Source organism: Ornithorhynchus anatinus, chromosome 4 (genome assembly GCF_004115215.2).
Source record: "Ornithorhynchus anatinus isolate Pmale09 chromosome 4, mOrnAna1.pri.v4, whole genome shotgun sequence".
Taxonomy (NCBI): domain Eukaryota; kingdom Metazoa; phylum Chordata; class Mammalia; order Monotremata; family Ornithorhynchidae; genus Ornithorhynchus; species Ornithorhynchus anatinus.
The window spans coordinates 70,581,209-70,595,147 of NC_041731.1; the positions used below are offsets into that span (position 1 = coordinate 70,581,209).

The 13,939-nt window shown below is 47.6% G+C and overlaps 1 protein-coding gene across 1 annotated transcript in view; it reads left to right on the forward strand.

Annotated features, from left to right (window-relative positions):
• The first annotated feature begins 335 nt into the window (after positions 1–335).
• EBAG9 (estrogen receptor binding site associated antigen 9) overlaps positions 336–13,939 on the forward strand; it is a 34,703-nt gene continuing 21,099 nt past the window's right edge. The window contains exon 1 of the mRNA XM_029063283.2: positions 336–418. The gene's annotated coding sequence lies outside the window, so the exon portion shown is untranslated. The remainder of the gene's footprint in view (positions 419–13,939) is intronic.

The window sequence follows — 13,939 nt, forward strand, 5'->3', positions numbered from 1 at the left end:
TGCTTAGCAGAGGGCCCCGCACAGAGTGAGCGCTCAACACCTCCCCACATTACTGTTACTAGTAGGACGTGGGGCAGGGGAGGAGGAGGCCCGGGGGGAGGGGAGGGGAAGGGGGAGGGGAGGGGCGGGGGGAGGGGGAGGGTGGCGAGCCTCGCGGCCCCGCGCGCGCGCGCCGTGGGAGGCGGCTTGGCCATTGGTGGGCGGGTCCGGCGCGTGACTCGGGCTCCCGAGCCCATTGGGCGGGCGGAGGAGGGGGCGGCGCGCGGAGGAGGGGGCGGCGCGCGGGCGCGGGCGCGGCGGGGGGGGGAGGGGAGGCCATGGCGGCGGCGGCGGCGGCGCGGGCCGGGGGGGAGGGGCGCGGGCGGCCGCGGCGGCGCTGACGGGATCCTCCCTCCGCCGGCCCCAGGGGGAGGGGCAGGTGAGTGTGCGCCCGCCAAGCGACCCCCGCCCCGTCGCCCTCCCCGGCTCCGGCTCCGGCTCCGGCTCCGGGGGGAGGTGGTGGGCGGGCGGGCGGGCGGGGCCCCCCGATGGTTCCCCGGCCTTCCCTCCCCCGGCACCGGGAGCGCGGGATGGGGGCGGGGGGAGGGGGCGGCTCGTGCCCGCGGCCTGCGCGCGCCCCGCGGAGGCGCCTCGGACGCCGGCCTGGTGCGCGTGCGCGCGTGACCCCTCCGGCCCGCGCGGGGGCTGCCGGGACGGCGACCCCGCCCCTCGGGGGGCGCCGCCGCGCATTCATTCATCCATCCATCCATTCATTCATCCATCCATCTATTCATTCGTCCAGCCATTCATTCATCCATTCATTCACTCATCCATTCATTCATCTATATATTCATTCATTCATCCACCCATTAATTCATCCATTTATTCATTCATCCATTTATCCATCCATTCCTCCATCCATTCCTTCATCCATCCATTCCTTCATCCATCCATTTCTTCATCCATTCATCCATCCATTCATCCATTCCTTCATCCATTCCTTCATCCATCCACTCCTTCATCCATCCACTCATCCATCCATCCATCCATCCATTCCTTCATCCACTCCTTCATCCATTCCTTCATCCATCCATTCATCCATCCATCCATCCATTCATTCATTCATTCAACGCTTACTGTAATAGAGAAGCAGCGTGGCTCAGTGCCTGGATAAGAGCCCGAGCTTGGGAGTCAGAGGTCATGGGTTCAAATTCCACCTCTGCCCCTTGTCAGCTGTGTGACTGTGGCCAAGCCACTTCACTTCTCTCGGCCTCGGTGACCTCATCTGTAAAATGGAGATTAACTGTGAGCCTCATGTGGGACAACCTCATTCCCCTGTATCCACCCCAGCTCTTAGAACAGTGCTCTGCACATGGTAAGCGCTTAACAAATACCAACGTTATTATTATTATTCATAAGAATACTGGGGGCATCCCTTCAGCACATACTCTGTGCCAAGCACCGTTCTCAAGGCTGGGAAAGGATCTGAGGGCATCAGGTGCTCCCCACGTGGGGCTCTCCAGTTGACAGATGATAATAATGTTGGTGTTTGTTAAGCGCTTCCTAAGGGCAGAGCACTGTTTTAAGCGCTGGGGGAGATACAGGATCATCAGGTTGTCCCACGTGAGGCTCACGGTCTTCATTCCCATTTTACAGATGAGGGAACCGAGGCACGGAGAAGTGAAGTAACTTGCCCACATTCATTCAATAGTATTTATTGAGTGCTTACTATGTGTGGAGCACTGGACTAAGCACTTGGAGTGTACACTTCGGCAACAGATAGAAAAGATCCCTGCCCAATGACGGGCTCACAGCCTAATCGGTCACACAGCTGACAAGTAGCAGAGCTGGATTCAAACCCACGACCTCTGACTCCCGAGCCCGGGCTCTTTCCACTGAGCCATGCTGTTCAGGGGCAGATGAGGGGACTGAGGCCCAGAGAAGGTAAGTGGCTTGCCCAAAGTCACACAGTTGACAAGCGGCGGAGTCGGGATTAGTATATATTATTTATTGCGGCGGAGCCGGGATTAGTATATATTATTTATTGCCCTATTTATTTTCTTAATGAGGTGTGCATCTCCTTGATTCTGTTCATCTTGATGATGTTGTCTTGTTTTTCTTTCGCTCTGTCTTGCTTTGCTGTCTGGCTCCCCCGTTTAATAATAATAATAATAATAGGGTGGTATTTGTTAAGCACTTACTGTGTGCAAAGCACTCTTCTACGCTCTCGGAGGAGACAAGGTGATCAGGTTGTCCCACGTGGGGCTCACAGTCTTAAACCCCCTTCTACAGATGAGGGAACTGAGGCATAGAGAAGTTAAGTGATTTGCCCAAAGGCACACAGATGGCAAGCGGTGGAGCCGGGATTAGAACCCATGACCTTTGACTCCCAAGTTTAGACTGTGAGCCCGTCATTGGGCAGGGACGGTCTCTATCTGTTGCCGAATTGGCCATTCCAGGTGCTTAGTACAGTGCTCTGCACATAGTAAGCGCTCAATCAATACTATTCAGTGAATGAATGAATGAACCCATGACCTCTGACTCCCAAGCCCGGGCTCTTGCCACTGAGCCACGCTGCTTCCCCCGCTTGTTGTGTGCAGAGCGCTGTACTAAGCGCTTGGAAGAGCACCATTCATTCATTCATTCAGTAGTATTTATTGAGCACTTACTATGTGCAGAGCACTGGACTAAGCGCTTGGAATGGACAATTCAGCAACAGATAGAGACTAACAGACACAATCCCTACCCAACAACGGGCTCACAGTCCAGAAGGGGGGAGACAGGCATCAAAGCAAGTAAAAAGGCACCAATAGCACCAATATGAGTGAATAGAATTGTAGATACACATCAAAAGAAGTAAACAGGCATTAATATAAATAAAAAGAATGATAGATGTGTACCTATATACACTTGGAAGAGTACAATTCAACAACAGGTAGACACAGTCCCTACCCAACAATGGGCTCACGGCCTAGAAGGGGGGAGACAGGCATGAAAACAAGTAAACTGCCACTGACAGCGTCAGTATAAGTAAATAGATTTATAGATGCACATCAAAATAAGTAAGCAGGCATTAATATAAATAAATAAAATGATAGATGTGTACCTATCTACACATGTGCTGCGGGGGGTCGGTGGGGTAGAGCAAAGGGAGTGAATCGGACAATGGGGAGGGGGATCCGAGGAAAAGGGGGGCTCGGTCTGGGAAGGCCTCCTGGAGGAGGTGAACCTTCAGTAGGGCTTTGAAGGTGGGGGGGAGTGTGATTGTTTGGTGGATTTGAGAAGGGCGGGCCTTCCAGGACAGGGGTAGGACGTGGGCCAGGGGTCGATGTCGGGAAGGCCCAACCCAGTTCAGGGCACCACTGTGGAGCTGGAACAAGCTGGAACAGATTGTTTGCGGTGTGACTTTACGATAGGGCAATAGAATAGGATTACATTCTGACTTTGAAATGGATGCAAGCCGCTTCTTCCCCCCCTCCAGACCTTAGAACTATTACAAATCTATCTTTGATTGGCCTACCCGGAAACCCTGTGAGGTAAGCACAGTGGCCTCTATTTTTAGTGAACAGGTTAAGTGTAAGTGGCTCACCTAAATGAATCATGCGAGTTCATTTTTGGCAATGAAATCTCTTCATTTCCAGTCTCCCATAGCAATAAGGACGGTATTGATTGAGCGCTGTTGTCAGGGGCTGGGCTCGACGCAAGATGACGGGACCGGACTCGAGCCCCAGCCCACACGGGGCTCCCAATCCAAGAGGAAGGTAGAGAGATCGGGTATTTTACCTCCGTTTTATAAATGAGGAAGCCGAAGGAAAGAGCGGGGAGAAGGGAGAAACGGTGTGGCCTAATGGATAGAGAGCATGGGCCCGGAGAATGCCCGCTCCGCCGTTTGCCTCCTGTGTGACCCAAGACAAGTCTAAGAAGGAGGGAGTAAGATAGCAGCATGGCCTAGTGGCCAGAGCACACGCTTGGGAGTCAGAAGTCGCGGGTTCTCATCCCAGCTCCGCCACTGATGTGCTGGGTGACCTTGAGCAAGTCCCTTCACTTCTCTGTGCCTCAGTTACCGCATCTGTAAAATGGAGATGGAGACTCGGAGCCCCATGTAGGACAAGGACGGTGTCCGACCTGGTTACCTCGTATCTACCCCAGTGCTCAGAATAGTCCTTGGCACATAGTAAGTGCTTAACAAATACCATAATTGTCCAGCACTTAGAACAGAGTTTGGCACATAGTAAGAGCTTAGCAAATACCATCGTTTTTATTAGGGAGTAGAGGAAATGAAGGCTTAGTCAGGGAAGGCCATTTGCTTTGGAGTAAAATGTAGGGCAAGTATAGGCCAAGTTAGAAGTGGTATTGGAGTGAGTTCTAAAAAAAATTGAATAGAAAATATTGCCATCCACATTAGTATATTAGAACAAAACTCCTTACCGTTGACTTTAGGCACTCGACAGCTCTCACCCTCCCACCTTACCTCACTGATCTACTGCAACCCAACCCCTACACTTTGCTCCCGTAATGACTACCTTCTCACTCTACCTTCATTTTGTCTGTCTCACCGCTGACCCCTATCCACATCTTCTCTCTGGTCTGGAACTCCTTCCCCCTTCATATCCCACAGACCACCACTCTTCCCATTTTCAAATTCCTCTTAAAATTACATTTCTGCCAAAAGAACTTCCCTGGTAAATCAGTCATCAATTCCCCACCACTTTGTCCTCCCTTCTGCACCGCCTAGGCATTTGAGTCTGTACCCCTTGGAGAAGCAGCATGGCCTAGTGAAAAGAGCACAGGCTTGGGAGGCCGAGGTGGTGGGTTCTAATCTCGGCTCCGTAACTTGTCAGCTGTGTGTCTTCGGGCAAGTCACTTACTTTCTCTGTGCCTCGGTCCCCTCATCTGTAAAATGCGGATTGTGACTGTGAGCCCCAAGTGGGACAATCTGATTACCTTGTACCTACCCCAGTACTTAGAACAGTGCTTGTCACATAGTGCTTAACAAATGCCATCATTATTATTATTAAGGGTACACCCTCTAGACTATAAACTCGATACAGGCAGGGAATGTGTCTTTCTATTGTTTGTACTCTCCCGAGCACTTAATATAATGTCCCACACCCAGTAAGCGATCAATAAATTCGATTGATTAATACCCCTACCCCGCAGCACTTATGTTTCGAATTATCCTTACACTCTGCTACTTCCCATATCCGTAATGTATTTTAATGTCCGTCACTCCCACTAGACTAAGCTCTTTGAGAGCAAGGATTGTGCTTAGCAACTTTATTTTACTGTATTCACCCGAGATCTTAGTATGGTGCTTTACATCCAATAAGCACTCCATAAATACCATGGATTGAGCAGTAATAACAGTAGCACCGCATATTTAGCACTTACTAGGGGAGGTGCCCAGTACTAGGTGCTTGTTAAAAACAGAATATCAAAGTGACCCTTTCCCCGTCCACCGTTGGAGAGACAGACGTGAACATATGTACAACCTGAGTACAGTGCCTAAGCACTTAGTATACATTCAGTCATATTTATTGAACGCCTACTGTGGGCAGAGCACTGTACTAAGCACTTAAACTTAGTACAGTGCCTTGCATACAGTAAGCGCTCAATAAATATGATTGAATGAACGAGAGGACAGAAATCAAGTGGGCTTATAGACAAGAATGCTAAGGAAGGTGTAAAGTTTGTGCTAAAATGCTGGCTGAAGGCCTCTAGCTCAGGCTGCTGAGAAAGTGATTGGTGAAATCTTGTTGGATGGTGAAGGATTTGAATGTGAGAGGAGAGAGCCGTGGGGGGTTCCGTGTGGAGCAGCGATTCCCTTCATGCCAGTTTCCATACTAAAAAGAAGCATTTGGGTTCGTAATACCTCCGATGTTAAGGTAGCATTGCTGTGACATCTACAGACAGGTTTATCGTCTTTTTTTCTTTGAAGAACAAAAGGGTCTTTTTTCCTGCTGTGCATTTCCTCGTAGTGGCAGAGTTGTTCTTGAAATGTCTTTCCCCACGGGATTCAGTTTTACCGCTCACAGGAACCTAGGTCCTAGGAGAAGAATGCAAAGAACAACTGTCCTTTTTTATAAGTGTTTCTGGGAGAAAATTTCACATTTTGCTCAATCAGCAGAGGGAAGCCTCAAGCCGAACTACAAAGGGCATCGCAGAGCTTGCCCCGGGGAACTCTGAGGTCTCCATTACTGCCAGAGACGTTTCAGCGTGAGTCACGCAGTAGCCACTGTGAGACTCAAGCGACCACAGGCCAGTCAGGAGGCCGGCACAAGTAAACACTGCCATGGTAAACCAGCTCCGTGTCCACCAGCACAGTCAGCCATGCTAAGTTTAGTATGTACAGAGGCCAACTGCCCGAACTTGCAAGTCAGCAGATGGGTCCGGGTCAAAACTAAGGTCAGTAAGAAGCAGGAAAGATACAGAAACTCCTCATCATTTGTTTGGCTTCACCCTGACAAACATAATAATAATGTTGGTATTTGTTAAGTGCTTACTATGTGCAAAGCACTGTTCTAAGCACTGGGGGCTACAAGGTGATCAGGTTGTCCCTCATGGGACTCACAGTCTTCATCCCCATTTTACAGATGAGGTAACTGAGGCCCAGAGAAGTGAAGTGACTTGCCTAAAGTCACACAGCTGACAAGTGGCGGAACCGGAATTAGAACCCATGACCTCTGACACTTTCAAAGAGCCTGGGCTCTTTCCACTGAGCCACGCTGCTTCTCTATGAACATATGAAGTTGGTGTTATTTTTAGAGACCTCAAGTCACCTGTTAGCCCCAGCAGGCTATCACGATTGATATATATATATATATATATATATATATATATATATATATATATATATATATATATCTCAATAAATGAATATAAATAAATTGATATATATATCAATAAATGAATATAAATAAATTGATATATATATATATATATAAAACAGAGCTCCTTATCTTTCCAAACCCTGTCCTTCCATGACTTTCCCATCACTAAACTGCCCCACCATCCTTCCATCTCTCACAAGCCCATAACCTTGGCATTATCCTTGGCTCCTCTGTCATTCAGCCCACATATTCAGTCCATCACCAAATCTTGTCGGTCCCACCACATCACTAAAATCTGCCCTGTCTTCTCTGTCCAAACTGCTACCATGTTAATACAGTCACTCATCCTATCCCACCTGGATTACTGGATCAGCCTCCTTAGTGACCTCCCAGCCTCCTGTCTCTTCCCACTCCAGTCCATACTTCATTCTGCTACCCGATTCATTTTTCTACAAAAACGTTAGGGACTTGACATGCCCCTTCCTCGAAAAGCTCCAGTGGTTGCCCGTCCACCTCCATATCAAACAAAAACTTCTCACCATTGGCTTTAAAGCATTCCATCACCTTGCCCCCTCCTACGTCACCTCACTACTCTCCTTCTACTACCAAGGCCGCACACTGCGCTCCTTTTTAGCTAATCTTCTCACTTTGCCTTGATCTCGCCTTTCTCATCGCCAGTCCATAGCCCACATCCTGCCTCCGCCCTGGAATGCCCTCCCTCCTCTAATTTGGCAGACAGTTACTCGCTCCCCTTCAATGCCTTCTTGAAGGCACATCTCCTCCAAGAGGCCTTCCTAGATTAAACCTCACTTTTCCTCATTTCCCACTCCCTTATGAATCGCCCTGACTTGCCCCCTTTGCTCTTCCCCCCTCCCAGCCCCACAACACTGTAATTTTATTTATTTGTATTGATATCTGTTTCCCCTGCCCTCTAGACTGTAAGCTTGTTATGGGCAGAAAATGTCACTTTTGTTGCATCATACTTTTTCAAGTGCTTAGTACAGTGCTCTGCGCATAGTAAGTGCTCAAATACAGAGTGAATGAATATATATGTATAAACCATGTATAAACATATAAACCATGTCTGTGTCCAGGTGTGGTGCCGTGGACAAGAAATAAGTTTGACTTAGTGGTAAGAGCCTGCAAAAACCTGGGAGTCAGAGGACCTGGGTTCTAATCCCAACTCTGCCACTTGTCTGCTGGGTGACTCTGGGCAAGTCACTTTACTTCACGGTGCCTCAGCTACCCCATCTGTAAAGTTGGGATAAACTACCTGTTCTTCCTTTAATTTATTTGATCGTATTGAGTGCTTACTGTGTGCAGAGCACTATCCTAAGTGCTTGGGAAAAGTGCAATATAACAATAAACTGACACATTCCCTGACTACAACTAGCTTCCAGTCTTAGAGGGGGAGACAAACATTAATATAAGTGAATAAATTACAACTATGTACTAAAGTGCTGTGGGGCTGGGAGGGGAAATGAATAGAGGGAACTAATGGGACGCAGAACTAATGGGAGAAGAGGAAAGGAAAGCGTAGTCGGGGAAGGCCTTTTGGAGATGTGCCTTCAGTAAGGCTTTGAAAGGGGAGACTAATTGTCTGTCGGCTTTGAGGAGAGAAGGCGTTCCAGGCTAGAGGCAGAAGGTAGGTGAGGGGTTGGTGGCGAGATAGACGAGATTGAGGTATAGTGAGAAGGTTGTCATTAGAGAAGCCAAGTGTACGGGCTGGGTTGTAATAGAAGAGTAGTGAGATGAGGTAGGAGAAGGCAACTAATGGACTACTTTAAAGCCAATGTGAGGATTTTTTGTTTCTTCCGAAGGTGGATGGGCAACCACTGGAGTTTCTTGAGGAGTGGGGAAACATGTCTTGAACATTTTCGTAGAAAAATGATCTGAGCAGTAGAGTGACGTATGGACTGGAGTGGGGAGAGACGGGCTGGGAGGTCAGTAAGGAAACTGATAGAATAATTCGGTTGGGATAGGATGAGTGGTTGTATTAACAGGGTAGCAGTTTGGATGGAGAGGAAAGGGCGGGTTTTAGTGATGTTGTGAAGGTGGATCCAACAGGATTTAGTGATGGATTAAATGTGGGGTGGATGAGAGGAAGGAGTCAAGGATAATGCCAAGGTTATTCATTCATTCAGTCATATATATTGAGCACTTACTGTGTGCAGAGCACAGTACTAAGTGCTTAGAAAGTACAATTCGGCAACAGATAGAGACAATCCCCACCCATTAACGGGCTCACAGTCTAGAAGGGGCAGACAGACAACAAAACAAAACAAGTAAACAGGCATCACTACCATCAAAACAGATAAATCAGAGCCATAGATAAATGCACAACATTAAAGAAATAGAGCAGTAAATATGTACAAATATACACAAGTGTTGTGGGGCAGGGAAGGAGGTGGAGCAGAGGGAGGGAGGAGGAGCGATGGGGAGGGGAGGAGGAGCGATGGGGAGGGGAGGAGGAGCAGAGAAAAAGCGGGGCTCAGTTTGGGAAGGCCTCCTGGAGGAGGTGAGCTCTCAGTAGGGCTTTGCAGAGGGAAAGAGAGTTAGTTTGGCGGAGGTGAGAAGGGAGGGCATTCCAGGACAGCGGGAGTGTGGCTGAGGGGCCGACGGCGGGATAGGCGAGAACGGGACGGTGAGGAGGTGGGCGGCGGAGGAGCAGAGCGTGCGGGGTGGGCAGTAGAAAGAGAGAAGGGAGGTGAGGTAGGAGGGGGCAAGGTGATGGAGAGCTTTGAAGCCAAGAGTGCGGAGTTTTTGTTTCGTGCGGAGGTTGATAGGCAACCACTGGAGGATTTTGAGGAGTGGGGGTGACATACCCAGAGCGTTTCTGTACAAGGTTAATCTGGGCAGCAGAGTGTAGTATAGACTGAAGCAGGGAGAGACAGGAGGCTAGGAGATCAGAAAGGAGACTGATGCAGTAATACAGTTGGGATATAATTAGGGGGTCTCATAAACTGTGCCCTCACTGTGGGATAGGGACTCTCCTAGCTGCTTATATAACACTTAACAAATACCATTATTAAGTAGGCAGTTCACATCACATTGTTCTAAACACTTGTCATCAACTTGTTTGGGATGCAGATTTAACCAGGCAAAAAATGGTCACTGGCAGCGACCTCTTGGAGAACCAAAAAGAGCTATTCCTATACTATCGTTGGAGAAGCAAAATGTGACAGATGTGATAATAGCCCTACTTTATAACTTTTTTTGAGAAACAGATCTTTAATTTTGATTTTTTAGTTTAAATCCATTTTTTTCCTGGAGGGTTTATTTTCTTTTACCTGAACTTCATTTGTTCTTGATAATCCAGAGTGAGAGCAGTTATGCAACCTTAACTTTAATGCTACACCTTCATGAAGCTATCAGATAATATATGCCTCTTGAGTAGCCTTTGCACATTATAGTTGTCACAGACAGGTCTTTTCCATTATAGGGAAGTATGTAATACCACAGAATGAAACTTTACATAGCACTACAATTTAATTTTTAGACATTTTGCTTTTTATAAAAGGGCTTATTGTGAATCATAAACTTGGTAGAAATTAAAGAGTTTGGTTCTCTAGGTTTCCAAACTTTTGTAAGTCGTTTCAGAAGCAACATGGCCTAATAGGAAGAGCATGGACTCCAGAGTCAGAGAACCTGGGTTCTAAACCTTGCTTCACTACTTGCCTGCTGTGTGGCCTGGAGCAAGTCACTTACTTTCTCTTTGATTCAGTTAACTCATCTGAGTTAAACGGTGATTAAATCGTACTCTTTGGTACTTTGTACTATGAACCTCAAGGGGAACAGGGACTGTGTCCAACCTGATTATCTTGTACATACACTGAAGTGCTATTATTTTTATTATTATGAAAGCACTCAGGAAATGTCACCTCCCTCCCCCCCCCCCGCAAAAAAAATATCCAGTGGTTGCCCGTCTACCTCCTTATCAAACAAAAACTCCTCACCATTGGCTTTAAAGCACTCCATCACTTTGCCCCTTCCTACCTCACCTCTCTTTTCTCTTTCTACAACCCAGCCCGCATACTCTGCTCCTCCCGTGCTTACCTTTCACTGTGCCCCGATCTCACCTGTCTCACTGCCAACCCCTGGCCCACGTCCTGCCTCTGGAACGCCCATCCTCCTCAGATCTGACATTCAATTACTCTCCTTCTGTTCAAAGCCTTATTGAAGGCACGTCTCCTCCAAGAGGCCTTCCCAGACTGAGCTTCCCCTTTTCCTCTGCTCCCTCTGCTCCCTCTCTGCCCCCCCTTCACCTCCCCTCAGCTAAGCCCCCTTTCCCTGCTTTCCCTCTGTTCCTCCCCCTCTCCCTTCCCCTCCCCTCAGCACTGTGCTCATTTGCTCATTTGTATATATTTTTATTATCCTATTTATTTTGTTAATGAGATGTATATCCCCTTGATTCTGTTTATTGCTATTGTTTTTGTCTGTCTGTCTCCCCCGATTAGACTGTAAGCCTGTCAATGGGCAGGGATTGTCTCTATCTGTTGCCGAATTGTCCATTCCAAGCGCTCAGTACAGTGCTCTGCTCATAGTAAGCGCTCAATAAATACTATTGAATGAATGAATGAGTGAGTGAATGAATGAATGAATATTCCCTTCCTTTGCTCTTCACCACCCAGCCCCACAACACTTATGTATATATCTGTAATTTTATTTATTTTTATTGCCGTCTGTTTCCCTCATCTCTAGAATGTGAGCTTGCTATGGGCAGGGCATGTCACTGTTTATTGTTGTATTGTACTTTCCCAAGCACTTAACACAGTGCTCTGCACATAGTAAGTGCTTAATAAATACGATTGAATGAACTGAATGAGTTAAGAAATGACGTAATTTGTTGGTAAATAGTTAAATTGAAACGGTAAAATCATAAATTTGGAAAAAGTGGGGCAAAGGTATGTTAATTTTTAGAAGTTGTCCGTCCCCTTCAACCCTGAGTTCCTGGTGACAAGAGGCTCTTTCCCCTGTAAAGTTTCACACAGGGTCCTACGCTTCCATGTTCTCTCTCTCCCTCTACCCTGAATAAGCAACTCTGAGTCCCTCAGGGAAGTTCTTCTAGTCGACCTGTTAGCTGCTTCGAATTCCCCACCCTAACCGCATGCGGGCAGGTAGGGAAGAAGCGGGAAGCAAGAAGCTAAGGACTGAGACCTTGTGATCTTCCTCGGACCCTCTCAAGGGTTTCCCAACAGGATCAGGTGACCTTTAACAACCAGTGCTGCCTTCTAATATCTACTTTGGCATAGTGGGTGAGGGAGAACATGTCATGGAGTTAATTGGAATTTTCTTATCTAAATCTGGTCAGCCTACCCTGTGCCAGCCTCAATCAGCCAGTGGAATTTGTCAAGCACTTTGATACTGTACTGAGTGCTTAGGCATCTCTTGGAGGAAATGTGGCCTTAATAATGCTTGGAAGGTGGAGTGATGATTGTCTCCTTTGACTATTTTTAAACTAACAAGAATCAAGGAGAAGTGAGCCATTAATATTCATTTATCGAGCGCTTACTCGATGCAGAACACCGTACTAAGCGCTTGGGAGAGTTCAGTTCAGCAATAAACAGACATTCTGTGCCCACAATGAGCTTGCAGTCTATGCATTTTTTCTCCTTTCAACCCATATAGCCACATAAATGGACACCAGATGGAGGGGAAGGGGAGAGAAACTCTAAATATCAGGGTGGCTCTGCCATCAGTGGAGATAAAAATAGTTTCTTAGTAGTTACTTTTTCCAAGGCTTTGAATTTTCTGTCACCAAGATGACTTTATTAGCCTGGTCTCTTATACTTTGGTAATATCCACAGATAGTGTGGTTTGCCCTGGGGCAACTTTTTGAAGGTAACTTTTTCAAATGAAAGATGTATTTCACCCCAGATTTGTTCAGTAACTGATTTAGTTATTTAAATGCATTACCCACACCGCCATAGCAATACTAGTAATTCTGTTGGGTAGACACCATTAATCTTTTTGGATCCTTGGGCCACCTTAACGGACATTTACATGCACTTGGCTAAGTGACTGACAGATGGTATCTTGGGTTTTCCAACCATCAGCTCAGGTCCCCTTCCTAATGCCAGGCCCAGGGGCAGTGTCTCAGTTCAGGAAGGCTGCTGGCAGGGCGATGGGGCGAGGGGAACGTCCTGAACCTAGCCACCCATCAGGATGCCTCCTGGGCTAGTGAGGGGGCACACTGAAGGATGGGGTCCAACGCTGAAGAAGCTTGGTACGTACAACTTCGTCATGTTCGGCCCTGACATGTCGAGTTGTATGGCAGGACGTGCGAGTAGCAAACCTTGTCTTTAGCTGACTTAGTGTTTTTAAGCCATAGATGAGTTCTGTCAACGTTTCCAACCTGGACTGTGACCCTCTGCTCCCTTACCTTCTTCACTCTTCCCAAGCCAACCTTCTAGTTACTCACTTTCAACTCCCCTGTCTTCGGATCTTTGCTCATGCTGTTCTTCTCCCAAATCTGGCAGGCCACAGTTCTCTCCTCTTTGAAGGCTCTCCTAAAAAATCGCCTCATTCAACAATCTTTTCCTGATTAATTTCATGGCACACTGGGCCATATATGTCTAAAGCTAACTCTTCACCTCTCTAAACTTATGTCCATCCTCAGTACTCTTGAACATTGAATTACTCATTTTGATGACTGCTGTAAATATTTTTGCATTTTTTTCTCCATTGAAGTGGAAACTTCTTGTAGACAGACATGTCACTTGTATCCACTAGCACACTCCCCCCACCCTCCAGCCCTAATGAAAGCTCACCTCCTCCAGGAGGCCCTCCCAGACCAAGCCCCCTTTCTCTGCTCCTCCCCTCTCCATCGCTCCGACCCCCTCTCTCTGCTGTATGCTGGGAAGCAGCGTGGCTCAGTGGAAAAGAGCCTGGGCTTTGGAGTCAGAGGTCATGAGTTTGACTTCCGGCTCTGCCACTCGTCAGCTGTGTGACTGTGGGCAAGTCAGGACAACCTGATGCCCCTGTATCTCCCCCAGCGCTTAGAACAGTGCTCGGCACATAGTAAGTGCTTAACAAATACCGACATTATTACTGTACCCCCCTCCCCGCCCCACAGCACTTGTGTATATATGTACATATTTATTATGCTATTTATTTTATTAATCTGTGTA